Source organism: Natrix helvetica, assembly GCF_964273705.1.
Source record: "Natrix helvetica genome assembly, chromosome: W".
Lineage (NCBI taxonomy): Eukaryota > Metazoa > Chordata > Lepidosauria > Squamata > Natricidae > Natrix > Natrix helvetica.
This window is the reverse complement of record NC_138555.1, coordinates 81,055,814-81,079,666: the sequence shown is the minus strand read 5'-3', so window position 1 is coordinate 81,079,666 and position 23,853 is coordinate 81,055,814. Positions and strand designations below refer to the sequence as shown.

General features: G+C 44.3%; 2 gene segments (V, D, J or C); both read right to left on the bottom strand.

Moving 5' to 3' along the window:
* Nucleotides 1–23,853, bottom strand: part of LOC309400410 (Ig gamma chain C region-like) — a 110,043-nt gene that overhangs the window by 73,659 nt on the left and 12,531 nt on the right.
* LOC309400451 (immunoglobulin heavy constant mu-like) lies at nt 17,614–21,981 on the bottom strand. The segment is given in 3 exons: nt 21,631–21,981; nt 19,449–19,787; nt 17,614–18,240 (listed from the first exon to the last, which is right to left on the bottom strand).

Genomic DNA, 23,853 nt, shown 5'->3' with positions numbered 1-23,853 from the left:
GGTCTGGAGATGGCTGATGACGATGAGGAAAAAGAGCTGGGTCCAGTGCCTGATGTGCCGATGCACAGAAGGCAGAGGAGAGGAGAGCAGTGGAAATCTGTGGGCCGGTCCTTGGGACGGAAGAGTCACTGCTGCTAGTGAAGCCCCACCCTAGTTCTGGGGATAAAAGGCAGGGGGTTGGGGATGAATAGATGTGGCAGACAATTCATCTCTCTGCCAGACGGACGTGTTAGCCTGCATTGAGAGAGAAACCTGTTGCCGGGGATACTGGTGCTCCTAATAAAGGAAACATTGATTTAAACACAGAGGGTTTGTCAAGTTTGGAGAGCTGGGTCACAATGCACCGCTGTTGACCGATGCCAATAGGAGCGCTGATTTATTTAAGGCAACAACGGTCAATGACTTAATAGCCAGCCATCCACACCCCAATCAACAACTAAAAAGCCACACGCCGCAGGTGGCGTATAAAGGCTGCACACAGAATAGCACAAAACACAGACTTTGCCAGAGAGGAGTTCCCCGAAAATGGGCTCCAGCATGAGTCCGAAAGCTTGAAGGACAAAACCTCCGATTCCCGGTGATTGATCCAGATTAGATCTGGCAACATTATCCCGTCTCCCATATATTCTCCTTCATTTGTGAAAGGCATAGCTTCCCCCAAGTTTAATTCATTCAATGACATTTAATTTTAATCCCATATTTGATTTTATTGTTTATGTTACACATACGGTGTGAAGTTTTTAAGTTTTTAAATATGATGCCTTGATTATTGAAGAAAGAGAAAAGCCAGCCAACCAACCAACCCACCATCAATCAATCAATCAATCAATCAATGTTCAACATTTTGGCTCACCTGGGCCACATTAAGTGAAGAGGAATTGCCTTGGACGGTATATAAAATATATAATGTGGTTAACTAGCTGATGACCGGGTATTGCCTGGGTATTTATAGACATTGAAGCATTTATTGGCCTTTCTTTCCTGTACTCCCATGCCCTCATCCCTCCCCTCTCCCTCCCCCCTCCCATGCGCTCCTCTTTCCCTCCCTGTCTACAATCCTGGCATTTTGCCCCGAAGTGTTTGTCTCACAGGGAGTCATTGAGAGGGGCCTTTCTACCCTTACTCCCATGCCCATCATCCCTGCCCTCTCCCTTCCCCCTCCCATGCACTTAACGGGCCAGGCGTTCCAGAGTTATGCTGGAACACACATATACAGATACAGATACACCCACCAGGGGTTTCCAGGGGGTAAGTCATCTGTGTACCAAGTTTAGTTGAAATTGCTCGAGGCATTCCAGAGTTATGCTGGAACATACATACATACATATAATAATAAATATAATAAATATGTATGTATCTATGTATGTACAGTATGTATGTATGTATGTATGTATGTATGTATGTATGTACGTACGTATGTATGTATAGAAGAAGAAGATAGAAGATTTATATAAATAGCAATAGTGATAGCGATACCACTTAAACTTATATACCACTTCATGGTGCTTTACAGCCCTCTCTAAGCGATTTACAGAGTCAGCCTATTGCCCCCAACAATCTGGGTTCTCATTTTATTGAACTTGGAAGGATGGAAGATTGATCCAACGTTGAGCTGGGGAGAATCGAACTGACAAACTGCAGGCAGCTAGCAGTCAGCAGAAGTAGCCTGCAGTACTGCATTCTAACCACTGTGCCACTATGGCTCACTCTGATAACGAGTGATGTGGTGGAGATGCTCATCTCCCACTCAGAATGTTGAGAGTTCACTCCTAGGTAACAACAAATATTTCTCTCCTAGGGAGTAAAGGGGAAAAAAAACCCCACTCTGCCCCAAATTAAGGGGTTACAGGGTCCTTAGTTTTTATATATTTTTTATTATAGCGGCACATTACTAGCTGTAACTGTATGGGGCCACATACTGTATCACGTAAGGTCTGGGTGTTGAACACGCTGGGTTTCTTAAAGTCTTTATGGGATTTTACAAAACTGTTTTGCCCCCTGAAATATTGTAGTTTGGGCTCAATGTCAGTAAATAGAATTATACTCACCTGGCTTTTATTATGATGGAACTCTAGAAAAAGGACGGACAGAAATTGGAGATGGAGTTAAAAGAGGGATTAGCCTAGAATCCTACATCGTCACAAGTGGACTAAGCCCTCACCCCATGTCCTCACATCCATGTCCTCAGATTCACCTGAGCAGTGCAAATGGTTCCTGTAGACGGCAATATTTCCCGCCCCCCTCTGCAAATCCATTCCTAATCCCACACCATTCAAAGGCTGTTCATCCCAAATTATACCGTATAGTTAAAAGTCTGTAGAGATTCTCCATCATTCAATACAATACAATACAATACAATAGTAGAGTTGGAAGGGACCTTGGAGGTCTTCTAGTCCAACCCCCTGCCTAGGCAGGAAACCCTATACCGTTCCAGACTAATGGCTATCCAACATCTTCTTAAAGACTTCCAGTGTTGGGGCATTCACAACTTCTGGAGGCAAGCTGTTCCACTGGTTAATTGTTCTAACTGTCAGGAAGTTTCTCCTCAGTTCTAAGTTGCTTCTCTCCTTGATTAGTTTCCACCCATTGCTTCTTGTTCTGTCCTCAGGTGCCTTGGAGAATAGCTTGACTATTCAGGGTTGTCCTAAAGGAGCTTTTTTCAGGAGGCAACTGGACTTTCTTCTTCTTTTTTTTCTTTTCATTATAAATATAAGAATACAAATCCTTCCATTCTCCACTATCCTGTCAGAGCTGATGAGAGGTGGATGAGAAGTGAAATGTCTTCACAAGAAAAAAAACAAGGAAGTCCAGTTGCCTCCTGAAAAAAGAACACAATGTGATACAATAGTAGAGTTGGAAGGGACCTTGGAGGTCTTCTAGTCCAACCCCAACACCTTTAGGACAACCACGACCTGGATGACGGAGAATCTCTACAGGCTTTTAACTATATAATTTGGGATGAAGACCCTTTGAATGGTGTGGGATTAGGAATGGATTTCCAGAGGGGGAAAATATTGCCATCTACAAGAACCATTTGCACTACTCAGGTGAATCTGAGGACATGGATAAACCTCCAAGGGCTTCAACGACCCTCTAAAAGGATGCAAATGACCAGATGTCTGCAAGGAATATAAATCCTTCCATTCCCCATTATCTTGCAGGAGCCTCCCACCAACTTTCAGAACCAAAACATCAGCCAAATTTCTCAGAATTCGTTAGTGTTTTGAGATTTTTGCTTAGTCTAGGATGCCCTTGGTTTCCAAGCTGAAATTGTGATTGAGTCTGTCAATGTGTTGTGAAATTAAGGCAATTTTATGGTGTCCTCTGACTGTAATTGATGTTCATGGATTGGCTTTGCTCAAAAGAGCCTTTAGTAGAATGTACTAGAGTGACCTTGGGGAAAGAGAAGAATTGAATTTAATTTAACACTTTATTTGGCCAAGTGTGATTAGACACACAAAAATCAGAGCCTGCAGTCGCTTAACTGTCAGAGAAAACATTCAAATGTTGGTCTTCCTAGGTAAACTAGAAAGGAAACATGACTAGATTCACTAAATTTACTTTTCTGTAAACCTGCATTAAAATAATCTTCCAAGGCTGAAGGTTAAAACTTCCTGCCCTCTACTTCTAACTGCTTGCTCCATTAAGGTGGATCTTTCCTTAGCGTCATTCTCTGATAAACAACTCTTGGATTCTCCCCTTCTTGTCTGATTGTTTCCTAAGCAGCATCTCTTCTTTATGCTCAAGGTCACCAATTCACTCCATTATATATTTTGATGAAGCTCGGCATTCAGACAAATCAGCCATCAATGGACAAATAGAGATAAACTACGTTTACACACCATTCAAAAGAAAAAAAATTAAAAAAAAGCTAAGAAGGAAACGAAAAGACCAAAACACATCTACTCAAGCAACTGAGATCCAGATAAACTGGAATTAAGACCAGACAAACAAACAAACAAACAAACAAAGAACAATATTGAAATCAGGACATTACCAAGGAGAAAACATTTGCAGAACAAGCTACTATATATAAACAGGAAGCAATCCCTACACTCACTAGTTATGATGGCATTATCCAGTTGGGTAATGAAACAACTTCAAGCCAAGAAGCAAGCTCAGGACCACCAAGGACTTTACATTATGAAATTATATGTCCGTTCGTTTTTCTGGCAAAAGCATCCTGGATCGGGCGGTTGAAAAACCCCTCTTTTGAGGGAGCTGGGCAGTTTAGAAATATGAAATATGAATCTCTATATAAAAGCCAAATACCACTCATCCATCACAAAATCTCCAGAACTGCAAAGCCTACAAACCTGAAATTCGGCATGTATGTTCTCTTGGCTTCTAGATGCTTGCTAAGAAAGGATTTTTCGAAATGACCATCACATCATCAGTATTCCTTACAACTGCCAGCTGCCTTATAGTAACATGCTCTGATGCTACCCCTTCGCTAAAATGGGCGCGGGGGTGGCCAACACATGACTCATCTGGCCTGTGGTCTGGGAGTTTAGACATTCTACTCCCCCTCCCCACCCGAAAAGAACTCTGTTCCAACTGCCAGTTGCCTCACATTCCTTCACCTCAGTTCTACTCCTTCACTCAGGAGCGGCCTGTGACTCCTTACAGTTTCGTAGCGAAGCAAGGGTATCCAGCAACTAGTAGACAAGAACGGATTGTAAGTTGTACGGGGCTGTCCGACATATATAGATGATATAGATATATAGACGGTGCTTTTTTATTTTTCAGGAGGCAACTGGACTTTCTTGTTTTTCTTTTGAAAACATTTCACTTCTCATCCAAGAAGCTTCTTCAGCACTGACAGGATAGTGGGGAATGGAAGGATTTAGAATTCCTTGCAGACAGTTGGTCATTTGTAATCTTTTAGAGGGTTGTTGAAGCTCTTGGAGGTTTACCTGTGTCCTCAGGATCACCTGCAGGGGTGGGATTCAGCCAGTTTAAACCGGTTCGGGCGAACCGGTAGTTCCAGTGAGCTGTTGGCCCTGCCCACCTGCCCCTTTCCTTTCCTGTCCTATATTCCCCTGGTTTTTAGCTCAGCTGATTCATGCGGCACAGCGAACTGCCACTTGTCAGCTGTTTCACTCACTGGCGCTGACATGGAAGGTCATTAAACTGGTTGCATCCCACCACTGGTGACCTGAGGATTGCTCCTCCTGCCCTCATACCATTCAAAAGGTGTTCATCCCAAATTCTATAGCTAAAGGTCTGTAGAGATTCTCCGTCATCCTGGTCCCGGTTGTCCCAAAGGTGCTTTTTCAGGAGACAATTGGACTTTCTTGTTTTTTTTCTTTTTGTTATAAATATACAATACAATACAATAGTAGAGTTGGAAGGGACCTTGGAGGTCTTCCAGTCCAACCCCCTGCCTAGGCAGGAAACCCTATACCGTTCCAGACAAATGGATATCCAACATCTTCTTAAAGACTTCCAGTGTTGGGGCATTCACAACTTTCGGAGGCAACTTCTGTTCCACTGATGAATTGTTCTAACTGTCAGGAAATTTCTCCTCAGTTCTAAGTTGCTTCTCTCCTTGATTAGTTTCCACCCATTGCTTCTTGTTCTACCTTCAGGTGCCTTGGAGAATAGTTTGACTCCCTCTTCTTTGTGGCAGTCCCTGAGATATTGGAACAATGCTATCATGTCTCCCCTAGTCCTTCTTTCTGTTAAGCTAAACATACCCAGTTCCTGCAACTGTTCTTCATATGTTTTAGTCTCCAGTCCCCTAATCATCTTTGTTGCTCTTCTCTGCACTCTTTCTAGAGTGTCAACATCTTTTTTACATCGTGGCGACCAGAACTGAATGCAGTATTCCAAGTGTGGCCTTACCAAGGCCTTATAAAGTGGTATTAACACTTCGCGTGATCTTGATTCTATCCCTCTGTTGATGCAGCCTAGAACTGTGTTGGCTTTTTTGGCAGCTGCTGCACACGGCTGGCTCCTATTTAAATGGTTGTCCACTAGGACTCCAAGATCCCTTTCACAGTTACTACTATTGAGCAAGGTACCACCTATACTATACCTGTGCATTCCATTTTTGTTGCCTAAATGTAGAACCTTACTCTTTTCACCATTGAATTTCATTTTATTAGATAGTGCCCAATGTTCAAGTTTGTCAAGATCCTTCTGTATCTTAAGCCTATCTTCTGGAGTGTTGGCTATTCCAACACTATTCCAACTATATAACAATACAAATCCTTCCCTTCTCCATTATTCTGTCAGAGCTGAAGACGCTTCTGGGATGAGAAGTGAAATGTCTTCAAAAGAAAAGAAAACAAGGACATCCAGTTGCCTCCTGGGAAAAAAAAATCCTTTGGGACAACCACGACCTGGATGACGGAGATCTCTACAGACATTTAGCTATACAATTTGGGATGAAGAGCCTTGGAATGGTGTCGGAGTAGGAATGGATTTCCTAGAAAAAAAATATTGCAGACTACAGGAGCCATTTGCACTACTCAGGTGAATCTGAGGACATGGATAAACCTCCAAGTATTTCAACGACCCTCTAAAAGGATGCAAATGACCAGCTGTCTGCAAAGAATATAAATCCTTCCATTCCCCATTATCTTGTCAGAGCTGAAGAAGCTTCTGGGATGAGAAACGAAATGTCTTCAAAAGAAAAAAAAAACACCTGTCAACTCATAAAGTTGTCATGGTGAGGAAAGTGGCGGCGGGGGAAGCACCTTCCACGCATATCTTCGGCTAGAGTCAGATCTCAGATTACCACAGCAGGCTTGCGATGTGTGCACCTTGTTGGTGAATGTGATTTATGACACAGGCTGAGGGGAGAGAAGGAACAGGGGTGAAGTTCAGCCATAATTCAAATGAGGTTTACATCTGACTGCAAAGCGGTATTGCCGAAATGGTGCTCCCAATAAATGACTGGATTTCTTTTGAAACTTGGCTCGAGGCTCATGAATTAATTAGAGCATCTTTCGGAAACCTGACAGAACCTTTGAGACTAGTGCAGAAAGTGTGTATCTCCTTGGGCTTATGCAAAAGAGTGCGTATGTCTTTATCCTGTATAAAGGAATGTATACCCCAAGAATCAATGGATGGAAACTAACCAAGGAGAGAAGCAACTAGAACTAAGGAGAACATTTCTAATGGTGAAAGCAATCAACCAATGGAATAGCTTATCTTCAGAAGTTGTTGGAGCTCCATCACTGGAGGCTTTCAACCACAGACTGAGCAATCATTTGTCTGAAATGGTTATTGGGTCTCCTGCTTGAGCAGGAGGTTGGACTAGAAGACTTCTGAGGTCCCTTCCAACTCTATTATTCTACCTTCCATCTCCTTGGCCTATTCAATACAGCTTTGATACCTGGCAGACTTTGGGGCATGAAAGAGAAACTGAGTTTGCTTAATCTTTATGGCCTTTCCACTCCAAACAGGTTTTTGTGGTGTCTGGGGAATTTTGCTCCCACTTATGTCCTGAATATGTAGGGCAAATAACCTTGCGACACCAACTGGAGGGAAACCGCTTCGACCATTGTAGAACATAGCCATCTTTGTCATTCTTTCCATTCCACCATGGAAGTTTAGACCCGGAAGTCTGTCTGTCTGTTCCTGAGCAGGATAACTCTTTGCAAATGGGACAGACAGGGATCTGTGTTTGGTGTTTGTGTGTGATGTGTGTGAGATGCTATCCAAGGGAAGACTGTGCTTTAAAATGGCCCGGGATCCTTTCACAACCCCTGTGGGTGGAAAAAATTGAGCAACGCAGACAAATATTACCCACAATTTCATTTTAACCCCCTTCCTCTCTCCTCCCAGTTCAGTTATCCATCATAGATTTATCCTATCCCGCATTTCCCAATGCATAAGGTAAAGTTAAAGGTTCCCCTCCCACATATGTGCTAGTCATTCCTGACTCTAGGGGGCAGTGCTCATCTCCGTTTCAAAGCCGAAGAGCCAGCACTGTCCGAAGATGTCTCCGTGGTCATAAGGCCACCATGAGTCAATGCCAAAGGTGCAAAGAGTGCTGTTACCTCCCCACCAAAGTGGTTCCTATTTTTCTAAATGCATTGCATTAACTGCTAGGTTGGCCGAAGCTGGGGCAAGTAACGGGAGCTCACTCCATTATGTGGCGCTAGGGATTCAAACCGCTGAACTGCCGACCTTTCTGATCGATGATCTCAGCATCTTAGCCACTGAGCCACCCCTTCCCTCTTCCCAATGCATATACACCCTCAAAGGCATGGCGCATATTTGTAAAGGAATCAGAGAGTATTTGAGAAGTTATCTTCCTCCAGGGTTCCCTGCCGTGAAATGTCAATTACTTTAAGATTCAGAAACCCAGTTCCCAGGCTTAACCAAGTTGGTTTGAGAAAGCAAATGGGAGTTCTGTAATAACCACCGTCATCAGTATTTTCAATACCCAGGGGTGGGCTTCGAAAGTTCCAGCAACAGGTTCTCTGCCCCTTTGCTGGGTGGGCATGGCCATGTTGTCATGGCCTAGTCAGTTTTCTGCACCACAGTGTGTGTGATATTGTTTTTGCTCTTTCCAGGCTCGGAAGCTTTCTTCACGCCTCAGGAAGGGTAAAAACTGCTTCCTCCAGGTGTTGGAGGCCCTCTGGAGGCCCATTTCCGGACTTCTGGAAGTTACGATAGGCTGGTCTTTCACCCTCCCCAGCTCTGGAGGTTTTCCTCGAGCCTCCGGGAGGGCAAAAATTGCTTTCCCCAGTGCAATACCCAGTGCGATGTCAATTACTTTAAGGCCAAAATTTCCGGACTTCTGGAACTTATGGTAGGACAATCTTTCACCCTCCCCAGGCTCCGGAGGTCTTCCTCGAGCCTCCGGGAGGGCAAAAATTGCTTTCCCCAGTGCAATACCCAGTGCAATGTCAATTACTTTAAGGCCAGAATTTCTGGACTTCTGGAACTTACGGTAGGCCGTGCTTTCACCCTCCCCAGGCTCCGGAGGTCTTTCTTGAGCCTCCGGGAGGGCAAAAATTGCTTTCCCCAGTGCAATACTCAGTGCAATGTTAATTACTTTAAGGCCAGAAATGGCCCATTTCCGGACTTCTGGAACTTACAATAGGCTGGGCTTTCACCCTCCCCAGGCTCTGGAGGTTTTCCTCGAGCCTCCGGGAGGGCAAAAATTGCTTTCCCCAGTGCAATACCCAGTGCAATGTCAATTACTTTAAGGCCAGAATTTCTGGACTTCTGGAACTTACGGTAGGCCGTGCTTTCACCTTCCCCAGGCTCCGGAGGTCTTCCTCGAGCCTCCGGGAGGGCAAAAATTGCTTTCCCCAGTGCAATACCCAGTGCAATGTTAATTACTTTAAGGCCAGAAATGGCCCATTTCCGGACTTCTGGAACTTACAATAGGCTGGGCTTTCACCCTCCCCAGGCTCTGGAGGTTTTCCTCGAGCCTCCGGGAGGGCAAAAATTGCTTTCCCCAGTGCAATACCCAGTGCAATGTCAATTACTTTAAGGCCAGAATTTCTGGACTTCTGGAACTTACGGTAGGCCGTGCTTTCACCTTCCCCAGGCTCCGGAGGTCTTTCTTGAGCCTCCGGGAGGGCAAAAATTGCTTTCCCCAGTGCAATACCCAGTGCAATGTCAATTACTTTAAGGCCAGAATTTCTGGACTTCTGGAACTTACGGTAGGCCGTGCTTTCACCTTCCCCAGGCTCCGGAGGTCTTCCTCGAGCCTCCGGGAGGGCAAAAATTGCTTTCCCCAGTGCAATACCCAGTGCAATGTTAATTACTTTAAGGCCAGAAATGGCCCATTTCCGGACTTCTGGAACTTACAATAGGCTGGGCTTTCACCCTCCCCAGGCTCTGGAGGTTTTCCTCGAGCCTCCGGGAGGGCAAAAATTGCTTTCCCCAGTGCAATACCCAGTGCAATGTCAATTACTTTAAGGCCAGAATTTCTGGACTTCTGGAACTTACGGTAGGCCGTGCTTTCACCTTCCCCAGGCTCCGGAGGTCTTTCTTGAGCCTCCGGGAGGGCAAAAATTGCTTTCCCCAGTGCAATACCCAGTGCAATGTTAATTACTTTAAGGCCAGAAATGGCCCATTTCCGGACTTCTGGAACTTACAATAGGCTGGGCTTTCACCCTCCCCAGGCTCTGGAGGTTTTCCTCGAGCCTCCGGGAGGGCAAAAATTGCTTTCCCCAGTGCAATACCCAGTGCAATGTCAATTACTTTAAGGCCAGAATTTCTGGACTTCTGGAACTTACGGTAGGCCGTGCTTTCACCCTCCCCAGGCTCCGGAGGTCTTTCTCGAGCCTCCGGGAGGGCAAAAATTGCTTTCCCCAGTGCAATACTTCTGGAACCTCTGGTAGGTCTGCTTCTTGCCCTCCCCAAGCCTCCACGCAGGCCCTGCTGTTACCTAACATGATGAATGGGACGCGTGGAGACTCCTGGGAGGGCAGAATGGGAGAGGCAGGCAGAGCCAGCCATGGGTGTCATTGGCTGAACTGGGCATAATCCTAGTTAGAACCCCCAGCAGCCCACCCCTATATAGCAGTAACAATTCACAAGGGAGACAGTTCATTCACCAAGAATAGATATTTATGAGTCGACAAGAAGTTCTTCAGTTGGACAGACGTGGGGAGTGTGGGCTCTTAAGAGCCTCACATGAACCCTGTCTGACAAACCATCTCCAAGATCCTTTTTGGATAAGAACCCCCACTTGGAGGGGGGCGGGCAAAGAAGGGCAGCATCTCATCAGACCCAGAGGGAGGCAACAGGTCCCTCGCAGATCAGAGATTTACCCTATGAACCGGGGTCGGGACGGCAGTCTGCAATATGGCTGACAAGATGTTGACTTCTTGTCAAAGCAAATAAACAGGAGGGTGTGGAAGAGATGAAAGACCGGTAAGAAAATGTATCCCCCAACAGCCCACCCCTGTCAATATGCCGGTAACAATTCACAAGGGAGATGGTTTATTTGTCAAGAATAGATATTTATTACAGCTTGGTGTGACAATCTCAATATATATATAATGTACATTCTAATTCATATGAATTGTGCAGCGATCCCCTGTCTGTTTTACATGAAGATTAAAAGTGCTGTAAGTCCCCTTTAGGGTATCAAGATCAGGTAGATCATTCTCCCCTCTCCCCCCCAAATCATAACAATGATGAAATGATGACAATAATTGAGACACAGAGAAGTATCCACAAAGATATACGTCATACAGAAAATGACACGACAGAGTAAAGCAACATTTCATCATGGAGCTAAGCTGTAAACAACTTAAGCTGTTTCAGCTTACATGGAATCTTAAGGCTATGATACAAAGCAAGATTAAACAAAAATTCCAGCCCCTCTCAAATAAATCCTTTCTCCTTTTAGAGAGGTAGATGTAGAAGAACAGCATCTGTCTTTCTATTTCACCTGGAATCAGAAATAAGATAAAAAATGTTACTGTAAGAAATGAGATAGATAGATAGATAGATAGATAGATAGATAGATAGATAGATAGATAAGATTAGATAGAGATAGAGATAGATAGATAGATAGATAGATAGATAGATAGATAGATAGGTAGGTAGGTAGGTAGGTAGGTAGGTAGATAGGTAGATAGGTAGATAGGATAAAGATAGATGATAGATGAAAGATGATAGTTGATAGTTGATAGATTATAGATGGATGATAGATAGTTCGATCACTAGATGACCTATGTTCTGATCTAGGCTTCCTGATACAGTAAAAAGCACATACAGTCCCCAAAATCCTCTTTTTATTTCAAAGGCTGTGAATTATGTTCATTCACAGCCCATAATGAGTCCCAGTAGGCTGCCAAAGTCTTTCGGAAGAAGGCTGATAAGGACCCACCTTTATTATCCTTGACACGCTGCCAAGGACTTAATTGGCAATTTGCTTGGCAAGGCCACACAGAGCAAAGAGTCAAAATGGATCTTCAGAAGGTAAACTGACCAGCATGAAGTTGCTTTCTGCAAAGGCTCATGTGCCTTTGCTCCTCCTTAATGTCCTATGGGAGGGGCCAATTGCCTCCAACCCTTACTGTTCTTGCCTTCTGGCAGCTCTGCACATGCACACACTGGTAACAGGGGGAGCCTGTTCCTCTGCCTCTCTGCTGTCCGACTCTGGAAGCTCCAGAGATAGCATATAACTTCCAGATGGCCCTGACCCCCTCTCTGCCTCCAATGCAGTGCCCTCATCTGAGCCTTCCCCAAACTCCAGGATTGGCCCATGTTCCTCCCCAACCTTCTTTCTGTCCGACTCTGCTGTCAGCTCTGCAGGTGGACCACAATGAACTACAAGGTCCCTTCCAACTCTGTTGATCATATATCATATCACTTCATATTATTAATAAGTGATAGATACATCCATTCCAAAAGGGGAGATTGATGTCTACATAACTGGAGGTTAAAGTCTACTTGTTCTCTATGTAGAAAGCATGATCAAGGGCATCTCACTGGCATATGCTCTACCGTTTCTCTTCTATGTGTCTTACCTTGATGACGGTCACCGTGGCGCTGTAGAAGAGGCTCACTAGGAAAAGAATGATGAAAGTGGAAAGGATCGACGACAGGTTTTGGAATTCTTCTTCATCCTCCGAGTCCACAATGCCATCTATGTAACCTTTGGACAACACATGAAGGTCTAGAGTTCAGAAAGAAGCGAGGGTGCATTGAAACTAAACGGCACATATGATAAGAGTAGCTTGCAAGAGCCATGAAAATGTTACAGAGCGGGGAAGATGCGCTATGCCAGAAGACAGAGAATGCCAGATGATGCCAAATAATGGTGGAGAAAAGCAGAGAGGAGCCAGCAGGGAAAGAAATGTTAAGCTGTTTTAGGAAAGCCTTGGCATGGCGGGAGATGGCCTTTCTTGAGACTATCCCAAAGAAGGACTTCAAAGGGAAGGGGCTCTACCCTCTACAGATGTCTGTGGAGATTTTCAGTCAATCCAGGATGTGGTGGTAGCCAAAGGTATTTTATCAAAAGGCAACTGGGCTTTCTTTGTTTTCTCCTTGAAGGCATCTCACTTCTCATTCAGTTAGAACCGAAGAAGATCCTTGGACGAGAAGCGAAACACCTTCAAGGAGAACCCAAAGAAAGTCCAGTTGCCTCTGAGAAAGCACCTTTGGGACCACTGCTCGCTACAGACTTCTAAAGACTGTTTTCAAAGGAGAGAGGACTATTGCTTGGCTGAAGAATTACTCGACCCGCCGCATCTGCCCAAGTCAGATTTGCAGGAGGAAAGTTGAGATGGACCGATGGACAGGTTGGGACAGGATCAGGGGTGGGATTTCTGCCGGTTCGCACCAGTTCAGCCAGTTCAGTGGTGGCGCCGGTGACCTCATCACCAGTTCAATTGAACAGGTAGTTGAGGCCAAGCTGATATCATCAAGCATGCTCAGAAGTTCCTGTGCATGCCCAGAAGCACGCTCCTGCTACTGAACCACTAGAGAAGAAAATAGGACTTCATGCCTGGTGGGATTCTACACACAAACTTGGTGGCAAACAGTTGTCTCCTTCTTTGGATGTCCTTGGAAAGGACGGTTTTGTTGTTTTTAAAAAATATGTGCCATTCATTTGAAATGAATTTGAAGTTTTTCAAAGAAGTTGCAATCCGTCTAATCGTAAAGAAAGGGATAGTGGTTTTGGTCAAAAGTCTCTGGTCAGTTTTGTGGCTTGTTAGAACTGAATTTGTGGTTTACAATATTTAAAGTCAGCTTTCTACCCTTCCCATCAGATTGCCCTGTTTTATTTCATCCAACCGGATGGGCGAATGCCAATGTAGGAGCAAATTGGTACATTCTGAATTCCTGTTTCACAATATTAAATGAAGTAGTAGTAGAAGACGTTTCCTTGAGTACAAAGGGATATTATTTGTGTGCTACCTGAAATCAATCTTGGCAGTTCGAACAATTAATCAGTGGCACATCTTGCCTCCAGAAAGGTTTTTAAGAAGAGATGGGACAACATTTTCCTGAAATGGTATCGAGTTTTCTAGGGGTTGGACTAGAAGATCTCCAAGGTCCCTTACAACTCTGTTATTCTGTAAAATGAGCTACAACAGGGCAATTAGGTAACTAAGTCAGAGCCACAAGTACCCTACAGGAACTACCATTTATACAAAGCTATTGGGAGTTCAAATTGCCTGGCCTCCCTATTGTGATTTTGAGTTTAAGATGCCAAGTATTGGTTATGGATTTCCCAGTTGCAATGTATGGTGTGAAGGTTGGACCATGAGAAAGGCTGAGTGCCAAAGAATGGAGGCCTTTGAAACTCTGGTGCTGGAGAAGACTCCTGCAAGTCCCTTGGATTGCAAGGCGATCCAACCGGTCAGTTCTAGAGGAGATCAACCCTGACTGCTCTTTAGGAGGCCAGATCCTGAAGAGGAAACTCAAATGGTTTGGCCATCTAATGAGAAAGAAGGACTCCCGGGAGAAGAGCCTCATGCTGGGAAAGATGGAGGGCAAAAGAAGAAGGGGATGACAGAGAATGAGGTGGCTGGATGGAGTCACTGAAGCAGTTAGCGTGAACTTAAATGGACTCCAGGGGATGGTAGAGGACAGGAAGGCCTGGAGGAACGTTGTCTATGGGGTTGCAATGGGTTCGGACATGACTTTGCAACTAACAACAACAACATGCCCTGTATTTGGCCATAAGATGAGGGTGAGGATGAATTTTGTCCTTTCAAGTGCTGTGGTTGATGAACTCATAGCTTAACATTCCTGAGAAACTATGGTGAATATAGGACAGATGGGACAGGCGATAGCAGCATCAAATACTTATCTATCTTCCCTTGAGTACATCCTCGTGAAATACAGATGAAATAGTTTTCCTCGGTTATATTATTGTCAATATTCTTTGTCATATGTTGGGATAAAAGAAAGAGCATTCAGGGAATGGATGGGGGCATCAACTCCTTCTCCTTATTCTGTTCTTTGAGGAGAAGGAACAATTGTTTGGCCTTTTTCTGGCCTGGTGGCCATTTTAGGACTCTTAAAACTCACAGCTAAGAATTTGTCTGGAGTATTTTGAAGGGAATTGAATTTGAATTTTATTGAATTTATAGACCACCCCTTCTCCCCGAAGGGACCTCAAGAGTACCTCAGAAAGGCGTCAATTTGAAGTGTATGCTGGTTGGATTTGCTTCACGGGAGTCATCAAATGTTTTGAAGCATTTACCTGCTTGCAAGAGTAAAGTTGATGGTGGCCCACCATGAAAACCTTGGGCTCTAAAGTCCATTCGCTCAAAAAACTAAAAAAGGGGGAAATTATACTTTTTAAAATTAAGAATGTCAGAGTGATGGGGTTTTCTTAAATGATCAAATTAAACCCAACCTTTATTGTCAATGCAAAGCATGTGGACAAGGAATAAAAATTCAATGGCTAATTTTCAGGGTGTATGGAAAAGTTAATCAGCTGATTGTAGATCTGTTTAATGTATAAACTATTTATATTTTTTTATTTTTTATTTAAAAAAAACACCAAGTCAATTTGGGTACATTTCATCTCCTCTCTTGTCCAGACAAAGTAATCAATTTTCTTAAGAACCCTGGAATGTTCAATTTGGTTAACCCAATCAAGGGGTGTGCTCATAAATGTTTGCGATTTGTTAATTAGTTGGGGGGTTCCTTGGATAATTTAATTAAACGGCGTGGATTTTCAACCCTCAATTTTCGATCTCATTTTAATGCTCGGGATAACCTTTCATTGTCCTGAAGTTCTAGGTATTTGATCGTCTAAATTATTTTCATGATGATAAACATTCACGATCAATCAAATAACGGTGGCTTTCTTTTAAAACCACATTTCTCTTTTTATAGAAGAACATCTGTGTGCTGAGAATTGTTGATATGGACTAGATTAAGATAAAGGTAAAAGTTCCCCTTGCATATATACGCTAGTCGTTCCTGACTCTAGGGGGCAGTGCTCATCTCCGTTTCAAAACCGAAGAGCTAGCGCTGTCCGAAGACGTCTCCGTGGTCATGTGGCTGGCATGACTAAATGCCTTCAAAGGCGCACGGAACGCTGTTCCCTTCCCACCAAAGGTTGTCCCTATTTTTCTACTTGCATTTTTACATGCTTTCGAACCTGCTGGGTTGCCAGAAGCCGGGACAAGTAACCGGAGCTCACTCCGTTACACAATGCTAGGGATTCGAACCGTCGAACTGCCGACCTCTCTGATTGACAAGCTCAGCGTCTTAGCCACTGAGCCACTGTGTCCCTTATTTTCATGATGATAAACATTCACAATGAATCAAACCATGGCGGCTTTTTTTTAAAGCATTATTTCTCTTTTTATAGAACAACATCATCTGTGTGCTGAAAGTTGTTGACATGGACTAGATTATTTTGCAGCAAAACCTCAAAGGTCACCCCCCCCTATTTTCAAAACAACACCATCGTTACGATGTTGTGCGTTTGCTCTTTGACGATTGCATGTAGGATGAGTCTCCAGAGAAGCACTTGTTTTGTGTTGTTTAACCAAGATGTTTTGGCTTGTGTATCCTCTTTGTTGTATTGGTGTTTACAGTTTTTACTTCACTTAGAACTGAAAGAAATTGTTCGGAACTGGAACTGTGTTAACTGAGTGAAGCCTAAGATGCACGATAGAGCATTCAACATTTATCCCGTTTCCCCGAAAATAAGACAGGCTCTTATTTTCTTTTGACCCTCAAAATAAGCGCTTGGCCTTATTTTCGGGGAGGTCTTGTGATTTTTGAGGTGCAGGAGGCGGCGAGCGTGGTCACCTCATGGCTGCTGCTGTGTTGCAATATTTTCAGGGAGGGCTTATTTTCAGGGGAGGGTTTATTTTAGCGCATGCGCTCAAAAGCCCAATTGGGTTTATCATCCGGGGAGGTCTTATTTGTCAGGGAAACAGGGTATTTAGTTGTGTTCCTATTGAGGCGATCAAGCTCCTATGCTCTGTTTAAAGATCTATTGGGGTGTTATTTTAATGTGTTTCATAAAACTCTTTCTTAAGAACTTCTTTGTCTTGTACAAAGGATGTAATAACTTCTGACAAACACCCAATGTTTGAGACATCGCCTTGCATGTCAAACAAATTAAAGAGAAGTGAATGGTCCGAGGATGTGCCTCTAAGAATGGTATGATATGAAAAGACGAATCACCCCAAATTGGACATTGATGTGGGGAGTGGATAATGGACGACAGTACGGAAAAGGGAAGCTGTCCGCCAGCTTTCTAAAATAGCTTTTCTCCACTTTGATATGTGTTTTCCTGGAAATAAGACAGGGACTTATTTGCTTTTGACCCCCCAAATAAGCGCTTGGCCTTATTTTTGGGGAGGTCTTATTAATTTTGAGGTGCAGAAGGTGGCGAGCGTGGTCACCTCATGGCTGCTGCAGTGTTGCAATATTTTTGGGGAGGGCTTATTTTAGGGGAAGGGCATATTTTAGTGCATACACTCAAAGCCTGATCGGGCTTATTATCTGGGGAGGTCTTATTTGTGGGAAAATAGGGTAGAAGTAGCACCACTTACAACAAGTGGACCGTTAATGCCATAGAAGGAGATGAAGTAGAGGAGTTATTGCCCGAAGGAATAAATGTGAAAAGATGAAGGAGCCCGAGGAAGTCAGAATTTTCAGTATTAGCTTGTGCGTCGTCACAATTTCTCACAAAGAGCCAGCTTTTGTTTTTTGTTTTGTTTTGAGAAAAAATACTTTATTGCAAAATATTTAATTCCTTCAGAAAGAGGTGGCCAGATGTTGGGTTTAAGGCTGACACATCCTTCCTTAAGAGACCTGCCTTCATCACTGAGGACTTTCCATTCGAAGTCTCAGTAACGAAGCAGAAGAAAACAGAGGCGGGTGGGAGATAGAGCCAACGAAGGTTTCTCAAAAGAAATGAGGTTGACCATTAGTAGCAGGGGCTGGAAGCGTCAGAGAGGACTAAGGAGACGTTGACAATGGATGGTTTACCCGTGTTCTTGTTTATCGTCTTCTGAATTGACTGGAAGGGCAAGGCTTCATGTCCCACCACGCAAGTGAAGGAATCTCCCGCGCTCCACTCTTGCTCGTTGACGCTCAACATGCTGTAGGCAAAATGCTCTGTGGATGATATTTTGGACTCTGCTATGGGTTTGCTGGTGAAGTATGTTGATTCGCTGACTGGCTGTTCATTCTGGAGCCAACGCACAAATATGTTGCCAGGATTGAAGTGTTTGATGAGGCAGGTGAGGGTAACTTTTTCCCGCAAATTCAGCTCTTCTATTGAAGGTGAAAGGACGTAGACCAAAGGAGCTTTGAGTTCGCCAACTAAATAATGGGAAAAGGAAAAAGGGTGAGGATACATTCGCAGACGTGTATTTAGTAGACATCATCGTGTTTAATTGTACTGCACTGTCCTGCACTGGTGACAGGAAGGGCATCCGGCCAGTTAAAACACTCTGCTAGCTCAATTCAGTTGCCCAGGCTCCACCCCGTAAGGGATTAAAGGTAAAGGTTCCCCTCACACATATGTTCCCGACTCTAGGGGGCGGTGCTCATCTCCATTTAAAATCCGAAGAGCCAGCGCTGTCCGAAGATGTCTCTGTGCTCATGTGGCTGGCATGACTAAATGCCGAAGCCACACAGAACGCTGTTCCCTTCCCACCAAAGGTGGTTCCTATTTTTCTACTCGCATTTTTACGTGCTTTCGAACTGCTAGGTTGGCAGAAGCTGGGACAAGTCACGGGAGCTCACTCCATTACGCGGCGCTTGGGATTTGAACCGCCAAACTGCTGACCGACAAGCTCAGCGTCTTTAGCCACTGAGCCACCGCATGGAGTCATTGAAAGACCATGATCCTATTTAACTGTAGCTGCTTCTAGGTGATACCACTCTTAAATGCATAAAGGCATTTCTCTTTGTCATAGGACAAAGATTAGTTGATTGGCTTAAAGGTTGACGGTTCACACTTGGCCGAAAGAAGCCAGGTCTACTTAGGGTAGACCAGAGAAAGGAGAAAAAAAATCCTGTGGAATAATGAGGCCAGAATTAAAAGCCAAGGCACCCCTTTGATCATTCTGCCTATGTGTTTAAAGGTACCAATCAAGATCAATGCAGCCTGAGAAAAATTACATTTGTGCTGTCTGTCAATCTGAATAGTCTCAGGTTGTACACAAACTTTTTCCTAGGGGAAGGTGAGAAGGTGCTTTCTCTCCATACAAGAAGAGTGGAATTGGGGAAAAAAAAAGATGTTTGTAGATCACCATGGATGTGGAAACTGGTGACTCGTGACATGTACTTGACGGGAGTTAAGGAGGAGTCACCAAAATCAGATCAAGAATAGCATTCATGGGGATGTCAATCCAGGCAACTGGAGAAGGTCAATTTGGGGGTACCCTGAAGGATGTACTAAGGATTCTGGTTCTACTATATCCACGAGGTTAATCTCATTTATCTGGAAACCTCCTGGAATGTGGGACCTCCCCCTGCCCCCCCCCCATAATGCTTTTCATGGATCAACGCAACGAGAAACTTACCACTCTCCTTCTGCAGGGATTTTTCTACTGGCTTGACAAGTACGTCTTCAAATGTCACTTTGCAGGTATATCTTTCCTTCTCGTTCCACTCGGTTGCACACACGGTGGCTATCGCATCGACGTAGTAAAAATCATTGGGCTGCTCTACGAAGTTGGTCATCACCGTGTGTAGTTGCTTGTTGTCTGAGGCTCGGGTCCAGGTGACATTCAATTTCAAATAGTCCGAACCAGGGGGGATATTGGAGATCCTGCAAGTCAGGTTGGCTGAGTTGGTCAGGAACATGTCAGCAAAAGATGGGGGGATGGTTTCCACAGTAACTTCTGAACAGTCAGGGGGGTCTGGGGAATATCAAAGCAAAATTAAGAACATGGTTCCATTGTACAATAAACCAGTAAATTGTACAAGTTTTTCTCTACTTTTCCCATATTTAATGACAAGCATATTGTGGAGCTGCGTATGTTGTGACTGCTGCCTTCTGATTATTAAAATGTGTTGAATAAGTAGCTAACAATTTGATTAATGTAATGCAGTGGGTGGTCCATTAATCACGTACAATTAGGTGGGGGGGAATAAAATTGTATCAGGGACCTGTCCCTATGCATCTTTCAGAAATATACAGATGATCTCTTTGGATTTATCTCTGAGAGCTTTGATGGGGTTTTCAGAATCTGTCATGGTAGAGACTTTTTTAAAAAAAATCTCAATCTCAATGGTGAACTTTGAAATAGGAACATTAACATTAGGTAGCTATATACGATATTGTCAGGCCTGCGGCCATCTTTCTTTTGGATCTTTGGCCTGCCACATTTTCCATTATTCTACTATGTCTTTTCTATTGTGGGAAAATGGGAGGGGGGGATTGTACGGAGTTATTTACTGTATAGCCAAAACAAAATTCTTTCTAGAAAGCCAAGGTCATCCTTTGTCTCTGCACCTGACGGGAATTGGATGGGTGGAAGCTGCCAGCATGGCAGTGGGAGATGGGACCATGGGATGAACTTGTGGGTGTGGGGGGCAAGATCTTGAACTTTCAACTGGGTGGGGAAAACCTGGAAGCTTTCACATTCGGGTTTTCCCAGATGTGTCAACATGGCTCTCTTAATAAATTAGAACTTTGAGCAATACTTTGCCTTGGACTCTGATTGACTTTTGGATGCTACTTGGAACCCTGACGGATATTCTGTTTTTCCTAGCCATTTATTAATAAGGAGCATGTGTTTTCTTTGTTCAAATTCTAACTAGGGCACTTCAGAGAAAAGAGAATTCTCTGCATTGACATCAAAACAGAGGTGCGTGTGTTGGTTTCTCAGGGATCTGTGAGCTTGTTTGTTTGCAGAAGGAAGTAACATCAGCCGTGCAAACCCCACTCCCTTCGAGCATTGATGAGGTTACCTACTTTGGCTCATGAAACGTCTGCAAGAAAACAAGCTAGCTCAGATATCACCAAGGACGTCTTCCATTTCAACCCTGAGCTACAAATATTCTCCTTTACAGGTGAATATACCTTGTTTTTCCCAAAATAAGACCTCCCCGAATAATAAGCCCAATCGGGATTTTCAGCACATGCGCCAAAATAAGCCATCCCGTAAAATATTTAAATGCATGTGCAGCTGGTCCACGCCATTTCTTGGAGGGAAAAGGGGGGAACATAACCCATGTGCCCCACGTGCACCTGCCATCCACATGGAACAGCCTTGAGGAGGCCACTCCCGCAAATCCTAGCTACACTTCTCTTAGTGGCAGCCGCAAAAAGAGCAGCAGGACCAGAAACACTAGGACTGGCAAAAATGTGCCAAAAACAGAGACAGAACTTCTGGCCCTCTCTGGATCAGCTGATCAGCAGCCCAAGGGCCGAGGGGCCTCCTGCACCCCAAAAATAATAAGACCCCCCCAATATGGGCAAGCGCTTATTTCAGGGGGTGAAAAGAAAATAAGACCCTGTCTTATTTTTGGGAAAACACAGTATCGTTTACTGAATTAATGGATGCTCTCAGAGGCATTGGTCCCCGGTGAACCAAAGTAGGTATAGAATGTGGGGTGGATGTGTATGTACAAAGCTTGGCAGCAGACACTCCCCCCCCCAACTAAACAACTCAGTGTTTCATCTAAAGGAGCATTTGAGGAAAGAGTTATCCCATAACTGGCCACCTTGCTCTGATTCTTGAAGAAGATTCTACTTACCTTTGCCGAAAGATAGCACGCTGAAGGTCTCCGAACGGTTGAAGGTCCTGCTTTTCACGTCACAGGTGAACTTCTTTTCAGAAAGCCAGTCTTCCTTGGTGATGACAAGTTTGCTCCAAATGGTGTATCCCCCATGGCTATTCGGGACGGGTTTGCTGGTGGTGATGCCGGTGGTGATTTCTCGTTGCTCCTTAAGCCAACGGAGCTCAATGTTTGGGGAGCAGAGGTTACTAACTTCACAGGTAACAGTGGAATTTAGGTAGCTACTGGAAAAGGCCTTAACAATTGGTGCCCGGATGAGCATCCCAGGCTCCGTTAATGGTGGCACATCTGGAGCATTGCAAGAAAAAAAAACAATGACAATTGGGTCAAGGAACTTCAATACCTTCAAAGCATAATGTAAATGAAGATTCAGAAGGGGCAGTAATGTTGAGGGACTTACATGTTCAGTTCTATCAAGAACACCAACTAGCTAAACTAAGTGATCTGCTGGCCTTTGATAAATGAGAAACACATCTGTATCTACCGAAATGTCTCAGAAATAGGGATCTAGGGAAATGAGAATGAGTGGGGTTTAACCCCAGACCTCAGGCTCATCCCCCAGAGCACAAAACAGGGCCCTGAGGAGCATATTCAGAGAACTCATTTACCATGGCCAAGAAGAAGCCACGCCCTCTATAGTCAGAATGTGGGCTTTTCAAGGGAAATGAAAGTATCTCAGTGTGCCTATCATTCCAAAGAAATAATCACCCAGGTAGAAAATGTCAGGTTTGAATGAGACTGTGTTAATTATCCGTTGGGTTAAGCAAAGGAAATTGCCATATTTTTCAGACTATAAGATGCACTGGAGTATAAGACACACCATGAGTTTTTTGCTTGTTTTTGCCCTCCTCAGCCCCCAGGAGCACTTTGCAAGCCTCCTAAACCTTGTGCACATCCGTTTTTGCAAAGTGGGTGGGGTTTCGGTAGGTCAAAAAATGCTACATTCAGTGTATAGGACACACCCAAGTTTTCACCCTCTTTTTTTGAGGGGAAAAAGGTGCGTCTTATACTCGGAAAAATACGGCAGGTTCTAGTGATTTAGGAGGCAGGCTAACTTTTCTACAAGCCTGTGTTGTCTCTAGCTTCTAATGTCCTCTGATTGGCTGCCTCATGAAAGTACCCTACGTGTTGGTGGGTGGCATGGCTGATGGAGTAAAGGAATTTCACTTACATTGTCGAACAACTGGGATCGTTGGCTTGCCCTTGGGGTGATCGGCTTGGCAATAGAACTTTTCATATCTTTCCCACGCAGCCCGGGGGACTTTAGCCTGAGACGCTGTGGTGTACGTCCCACCGGACAAGATCGATGGAAATTTCACGTAGTTCTGGCTGCTGATACTCTGATGGTTTGTATCATTCCAGGAGAAAGTGATGGAATCTGGCAGGAAATTCTTGGCGAGGCATCCGATGGTGATGTCTTGAGCGCCTGAGTTGTCCCCGGATGGGATGAGTGGGAAAAGAGAAGGGGCCTTTGGGGATTCTGAGGGAGAAGAAAAAAAGGATGGCGGGTGTTGAAGCGGTTACACGCTCAGCTGGGATTGAGCGCACGAAAGGAAGCAAGTCTTGCTTTTGCTGGGAAAGGAAGAGAAGACGAACAACTATCCGTGTAAGTGTTCCTCGATTCAACCAGGTTCTGCGGAGTGCGTGTCGTGGTTCCATGGATAGATTCAAGTTAGAGGCAAGCTTCCAGGCTGAAGTTTTGCCTCACTTGATCCCTAACCAGTTCTAACCGTTCATATGGATCCCTCCTTCAACTGATCATCCTGTGTGTGAGCTGAGATAGGAGGGTTAGGAAGTATGAACGGAGGTGCGAACGTTTTACCGGTTAGCTGCCCATAGCCTGAGATTCGTGGCTTGCCAGGCTTTGTCATAGGAGATTTCAATCAATGGGACCACTTCCCCAGGATTATTATAGGAATCCCTATAGAGAGCAACCTTGGGAAAGTTTATCTATTTAGAAACTCATATTTAGAAACCGTCCATCTCCTTCGCGGAGGAAATATTTTGTATTCTTATTGCCGCAAACTGGACGGATTCTAAACAGGATTGGAATCTCCTTCCAAGGAGATAAATTTTCAGATTCATGAAAACAACAATGGTGAACACCCCCCCACCCGCATATTCCCCCCATAGTGCCGGAAAGACGGAATCCTTAAGAACGTTTTGTAAAATAGCATTTAC